Raw genomic sequence first — 8263 nt, 5'->3', positions numbered from 1 at the left:
TAAAAACTTAAGTTTTTTTTTTATTTTTTATTTTTTATTTATAATTCTAAAGGATTTTTTTAATTAATTTTTAAAGGTTTTATAACTATTAAAAATTTTATTTATTTAAGTTTTTATTTTAATAAATTCTTTTTTAATAGTATTATAGTTTATTAAAATAAATTTAAATTATTTAATAGTAGCTTTTATAAAGTAATTAACTATAAAAAAACTTAGTCTTTATTATTTTTTAAATTAATTAAAAAGTAGCTAAAATAAATATTTAATTTAGCAAAGAATTTATTTATTTTTAAAGTATTTTTATTAAAATTATTAAATCTCTTAAGCTTAAGGATTTTTTCTTTTTTTTTTTTTTATTTTTTAATTAATTTTCTAGCTTTTTAATTTATATTAAAAGTAAATTAATTACTGCCTGCTCTAGAGTAAATAATAAATACTATTTATAAATTTCCTTATATATAAAAGTAATTCTTTACTAACTATTGCCTACTATATTTTTATTATTACTTATAGGTCCAGTAATTATTTAAATAAAAGTTATTAATATATAATAAACTATATATTAGTTAGTTAATATAAAGTAAATTTTTAAAGAATAAACCTAAAATAAATTCTTTAGGTTTATATTAGTAAATAAATTAAAAAACCTATAGATAATAATATTATAATAATAATTATTAATAAAGATTAAAAGTGCTTTTTAATTTATAAATATAAAACTATATTAATAATTAATTATTTAAGTTATTTAAATAAATATAAAAAATAAACTTATATATTTAGTTAGTTTAAATAAAATTAAAAAAATAATTATTAATCCTTCTGGGGATTAATATAATATTAATTAATCTTCAGCTAGATTAATAAATAAGTTCTTAATTTATTTTTAATTAGTTTACTGGATTATAGTTAATCTAGCCGTGCCTACCCTGTAGGCCTATTGTTACAACTATAAGAGTCGGGTTATAATAGAATGTAGGCGCCCAATAGGTATACGGGATCCTGTATGTTTAATCTATGCAGGATCTTATATAAATTAAGCAGCGCTGCTTATAGGGCTCCCTGCTATAGTAACTGCTATAATAACTGCTATAATAACTGCTATAATAACTACTATAATAATAACTACTATAATAATTGCTGTAATAATTACTATAATTACTATAATATTATAATTACTACTATAATTTTTAATTTTTATAATAAAAGTTAAAAGTTTATTATAAAAGTTAATAATTAAATATAAAAGTTAATAATTAAATATAACAGTTAGTAGTTAAGTATAAGGGTTATTATACTTATTATTATAACAGTTAGTAGTTAAGTATAAGGGTTATTATGCTTATTATTATAACAGTTATTACAGTAGTTGTTATAGCGGTTGTTAAAGCAGTTGCTGCTGACTAAGGATCTTGTGCACCTATTAGAAGCCTTGTAAGCAGCATTGCTTAGGTAATTTATACAGGATCCTGTATATTTAATCTGCGCAGGATACTGTATAAGTCAGACGCCCTACTATTCGGCCACCCCTGCTACTCGGCTATGTTTTATATACAAACTCAATAACTTTAAAAATCTATATTTAATTATATAAAAAATACTATAATAAGATTTTTAATGTAATAGTTTATTTTTTATATTAAAATTAATAAAAAGTTAAAAAAAATAAGTTTTATTTTATAGTTATTAATCTATAGCTATTTTAAAAAGTTATTAATATATACTTATAATTTATATATAATCCTTAATAGCTTTAACCCCCTGTAAAAATATTATAAATAAAGCTTATAATAAATATTTTTAAATTTTCTTTAATATATATAATATAATAGTATAATTTTTAAAAATTTATTAATTTTTTTATATTAGTATAAAAGTTACTATTCGTACTGTTTCCCCTATATTAAATTAATATATAATAGCTAAGTAGCAGGGGTGGCCGAATAGCCACTTGTTACACTCAGATATATATTATATTATATAAGAACTAGGGTTCTAACTACTATAAGTATCTAGTATATGACTTAAATAGTAATATCCACTAGGCACCCTATCTTATAACCTAATTATATTATAAAAATCTAGCACCCCTCCTTAAGCTAGTTATAAAGAGGTACCCTATAGTCCTATTTTTACTACCTTTATTAAAAACCCAGTAAAAAAAAAGTAATAGCTACTGTTATTAAATAATAATTTTTAATGTAAGTTAATTAATTTATTAATATATTAATTTATATATTTTAACTTTTTTAATTTATTTTTTAAAAGAATTCCAGAATAAAGCCTTAGTCCTTAGGTCTATAGAATTCCTTTCCTTAAATATTTAATTAATAGCTATAGTGCTATTATCTACTAACTCTTTAATTTTATAATATTAAACCCTTATATATTTAATCCATTTATAATACTTAATCTCCTTTACTATAATTACTAACCTATTATTATTAATATATAATTAAATAATGCCTAAATTAATATATAGCTTTTTTATTAAGCCTTATAGGTATATAGCCTTTAGGCTGCTGGCCGCTAGGGTAATATATTTTAATTTTATACTAAAGGTTACTATAATGCTTTATTTAATGCTTTTTTAGCTAATAATACTACTAGCTAAAAGAAAAATATAATACTATATTAATTTTAAGTTAAAGGCATCTTTAGTTTATTTTATATTACTATATTTAATTAATTTAAGCCCTTTTTAACCTCTATAAGTTAAAGTAAACTTTAAGCTATATACTATATATTTTAATATTTATTTTATAGCCAAGAGATATATTACTATAAGGTTAATTATAAATTTATTAAGCTTAGCTATAAAGTAAGCTAAGTTAATTTTTATATAAAATATTATAAATATTAATACTTTAATAATATATTAATAAAGCTTTTTTTAATTTAAATTTTTTAAGTTTTTAAACCCTGCTAGAATAAGCTTTTTGCCTATATTTATAAAAGTTTATTAAAGCTTAATATTTTATAACTTTAAATATTTAAATAATCTTTTTAAATAAGCTTATTATAAAAGTTAAAGTTATTATTATTTATAGTTTTAGGTAATTTAAATTTTTAAAAAGTAATATATAGGCCTTAGATTACTTATTTAAAAATAACTTTTTAATTAATCTTTAACTTTATATATTACTTTAATATTTATACTAAAGAAAAGTAAGTTATTAATATAAACCTCTATAATAACTTTTTTTTTTTTATTTATAAAAACAGCTTTATTATATTAAAAGGCTATAAAGTTAAGCTTTATTAATGCTTTAGTAAATATTTTATATTAGACTTTTAATACTTACTTTAGACTATAAAGTGCCTTTTACAGGCAGTAGACTTTATAATTATTACTAAAACTAATAAAGAATTTAATATAAATTAATTTATTAACCTTATTATAAAAAAAGGCTATTTTAATATTTATTTATTTAATTTTTTAATTTAATATTACTATAATTATAAATAGCAGCCTATAGGTTTTCTGCTTAATTACTATAGCAAAGGTTTTATTATAGTTAATACTATATTTTTATTTAAAGCTATAAATAACCCAGCAGGCTTTATAATACTTAATTTAACTATTAGCATTAAGTTTAGTCTTATATACTTATTTACTAATTAATATATTCTATATTTATAAATAATTAATTAATTTTTATATATTATTTTCTATTAAAGAATTATATTTATTTTATATTATAGTTTATTATTATTTTTATTATAATAATTATTAGGTTTTTTTATAATTTAATAAATTAATATTTTCTAAGGCTATATTAATAATTATAGTAAAAGTTTTAATTACTATAAAAGTATTATATAGCCTTAAGGGTAATTTATTTATAATTTTTTATAAAAATTATTATTTATTTTAATTTAGTTTATTATATTAAAAAAAATATTTTTTTTTAAATATTACCTTATAGGCTATAATAAAATCTTTTTATATAATTTAAGGTAGTTTTTTAAGTAGGCGTTTTAAAGCTTTTATTACTTATAGTATAGACTGTAATTTTATATTGCTTTAATATTTATTCCCCTCCTTAAGCTAGGCTATAAGTTTTTTAAGTATTAAAGGCTTTTTTAATTTAAGGAGTTAGAATTTCTTAAGTTAATGTATTAATAAAATTTCTTTTACTATAAGTAAGGCTAGTAGGTTTATGCTTTTTATAAAAAGCTTATAGTTTATTTTTAAATTAATCTTTATTCTTTTATTAAATATTACTTCTTTAGCTTATTTAATTTAATTAATAATAAAATTCTATAGATAATAAATAATATTAGCTTTATAGCTAATTAAAAAGTAAAGTTATATATAATTATCTAGCTTTTTAAAAAACTTAAGCTTAAAGATAAATTTATAGGCCCTATAGCCTAGGCGTTTAAAATATAAAACATTAGGCTTAATCTTAATCTAGACCTTATATAATATTATATTATCTAAAGTACTATATAGGCTTTTTTTTTAAATATATACTATACTTTATAAAATTTCCTTCTATAGTTCTTTAAGTAATTAATTATTAAAAAAAACAGCTTTTATTTTATTTTATATTATTTAATATACTTTTTTTATTAAATTTTATAATAATATATAAAATGCAGTTTACTTAAAATAAATTTTTTTTTATAAAAAGAAATTAAATATAATTATATTTTTAAATTTACCTTTATTATTTATTTAATAAAATTAAACTTTTAAGCTAGTCTAGGCCTTTAAGTAAATAATATCTGCTTAAATATATATAGCTGCCTGGCTTTTTTTTTTTAATAAATAAAAATAAAGTTTTTTAGTTAAGTTATTAATTATTAATAAATAGTAGTATTTACTTTAAGATATTAATAATTTAATAGGTTTATTTAAATTTACTATTTATCTTTAGCTTTTAATAAATGCTTTATATAATATAGCTTATATATTTTTTACTTTACCTTTATTAATAATACAGGCCTTATATAGTCTAAGAGTTTTATTAATAAGTTTTATTTTAATTAAGTCTACTAGCTTAATATAATTTTAATAATTTAAGTAATTTATTTATTAATATAAAGTAAATAAAGGCAGTATTTTTATAGTATTATTTATAAAGTAAGCTACTGGGTTATTAAAATTATTAAATATCTTTTATTTAAATATACTTTTTATATATAAGTAATTTAAATAGCTAAACTTTTTATAAATTATACTTTAAAGAATAAAATAATTTTTATATATAATAATAGCTTATTATTTATTTTAATAATATTTAAAGTAATTATATTTTATAAAAGCTTTTATAAATATTAAGTTTATTAATATAAATAAAATATATAAGACTTTTATTAAATAAATAAATTTAATATTATTAATTTATTATACTATAAGTAATACTTTTCTTTAGCTAAAGGCTTAAGCACTTTATTTTATACTACTTATAGAAATTAATATAAAAAAAGGTTTATATTTATTATATATATATTAGTTTTAATAAATATACTATTTTACTATAGTATTAAAAATTTAATTTAGCTTTTTAATATTTAATATATTTACTTTTACTTTTATTTAATAAATTTTAAATTTATTTATAATAGCTATAAAGTAATTACTTAAATTAATTAATTAATTAAAGAAAGTATTTATACTAAATAAAAGTTATTTTTCTTTATTAAATATATTATCTATATTTATATTATAGGCTGCTGGTTTAAATGCTTATTTAATAAATTAACCTTACTATTAATAATCTTAAATTTACTTATAGTAAGATTTATTATTATAATTAAAGGCTATTAATATCTAGCTATATATAAAATATATCTTTTACTATAGCTCTTTATAATTAGCAGGTTTTTTAAGTTTAAGTCTTTTTTAATTTAATTTTTAAAAATTATTATTATATAGTCTTTTATTTAATTTATTTTTTCTAAAGTAAGTTATATAAGTTTTAATAAAATTAAATATTAAATTTATAAATAATTTTTTTTTAGTCTTAAGTTATTACTATTTATCTTAAGCCTTTTTTATTAATTAATCTAAAGTAAGTTTAACTTTATTTTTAATATTAGCTACTTTATAGTATTAATAAATATTAAATTAAAATATTATAAAAGTATTACCTAGGTTATTTAAAAACTAAAGTTAATAAAGCTTTTTAAAAATACTTTAGTTAAATTATATTTATTTTAATTTATAAATATATTCTTTAAAGGCTTAAGTATATTCTTTTATATTATTATAAAACTAAAGGGTATTTATAATTAATTCTATAATAATTTTATTAAATATATTAATACTATATTATTAATTATACTTTTAAAGTTTTTAATATATTATTAAAGCATTAATATATTTATATATTTTTTTATTTATATAGTATAAGTAATATTAATAAATTCTAGCTAGTAGATTTATATTTATTTTATTTTAATATATATTTTAACTTATAAAGTAATTTTAAACTATAGTTAAATATATTTTAAAAGGTTTTATAGATTATAGTTAAGTGCCTTTAAAGATATAATATATTAATTCTATTATAGTAATATTCTTTAATGCTTTATTTTATTTAGCTTAGTTATTTACTTTTTTAAATATAAAAATAAATATATAATTACTGCTATTTTTATAAATTTTAACTACTTTTATTTAAATTTTAAAATTAAATTTATTTAATTATAGTTTTTTATATTATAGTTTTATTTAAACTATTATTTTTTATTATTTTTATATTAAAGGTACTATAATGCCTTATATTTAATAATTTAATTATAGTATTAAACTATAATAATATTAATTATTAAAAGGTTTAATAAAGTTATTATAATTATATTATAATATTAATAATTAATTAATATATTATTAAATTATTTATTTTACTTATTTAGCTAATTATAGTAATTACAGGCTATAGAATTATTTATTAAAACTTTTTTTAACTTTTTATTTTTAAAGAAAAATATTATTATATAATTTTTTTAATTTACTTTAGTTAATTAATATTTTATTTATAAAGGCATTTTATAAATCTTAAACAGCCTGCAGAGATATAAAGTTTAATTTATTATTTATAAATAGCAGAGAGTATTAATTTAATATTTAAAGGATATATTTTAAAAATAATACTATAAAATTTATAATATATATACTACTATTTTAAATAATATCCTTAAGTTTAAGGTTAATGCCTTTAATTAATATATTAACTAGTTTTTTAAATTCTTTAAAAACTTTATTTAATATTATTTTACTGCTTATTTTATTAATAATGCTTATAAATTTATTAAAAGATTTTTTAAAGCTTTATTAATAGCTAGATATATTTTATATAATAAAAAAGCTTTAATAACTTAAAGTTATTTTAATAATTTTATTAAAAAAGCTTTTAAAAACTGCTTTAAAGGTTTATTAATAATAATTAATAATATTTAATTAATAAAAAAAATATTAATTTATTTTAATAAAGCTTATATAATTTATATTTATTATAATAAAAAATATATTAATATATTATTTTAATTTTTAAATAAATATTAATTTAATAAAAAATTAAAGATTTTTAATAAAATATTTTAATATTAAAATATTTAAGTTATATAGTATTTTAAATATAATATAATTATATTATTAATATTATATAAATATAAAAAAATTTAAATTTATTTTTAAATTAATTAATTTAAAGTTAATTAAAGTAAATACTTAATTAATTAATTAAAAGTTTATTTAAAATTAATTAAAATTATTTAATTACATTAAGGCTTCCGGGCTTATAATTTATTATACTTAAATATATATTATATTATATAAGAACTAGGGTTTTAACTACTGTAGGTATTTAGTATATAACTTAAATAGTAATATCCACTAGGCACCCTGTCTCGTGACCTGATTGTATTGTGGAAATCTAGCACCACTGGTCTGACTTACCTATGGGGCGCCAAGAATGTTCAGTGGTTTACGCTACCCAGTCTGCTGCACTTAGTTCAGAGTGGGGCATCCACCAAGTAGTGCAGTAAGTGATGAAAATGAACAATAGAAGGACTCATTGAGCAAAGCTACCCAGAGCAGGTTTCGGTAAAAAGCTTATGAGTAAAAGTAAATACTTTACGTATCTCAATGAACGGAGCTACATAATACACTCCTCACTACCCTAACGCTCCTTTACAACTTGATCCAAATTCCAGCAACTTTAGGATCCCTAGACTTATCATATAGTTGCGATCCAGCATGGAGAAACTGAGTCTTTAGGTAGCTTGCTTGTTGAGTAATTGGTTGGCT

This window comes from Trichoderma asperellum, chromosome 5 (genome assembly GCF_020647865.1).
Source record: "Trichoderma asperellum chromosome 5, complete sequence".
Lineage (NCBI taxonomy): Eukaryota > Fungi > Ascomycota > Sordariomycetes > Hypocreales > Hypocreaceae > Trichoderma > Trichoderma asperellum.
This window is presented reverse-complemented; position numbering follows the sequence as displayed.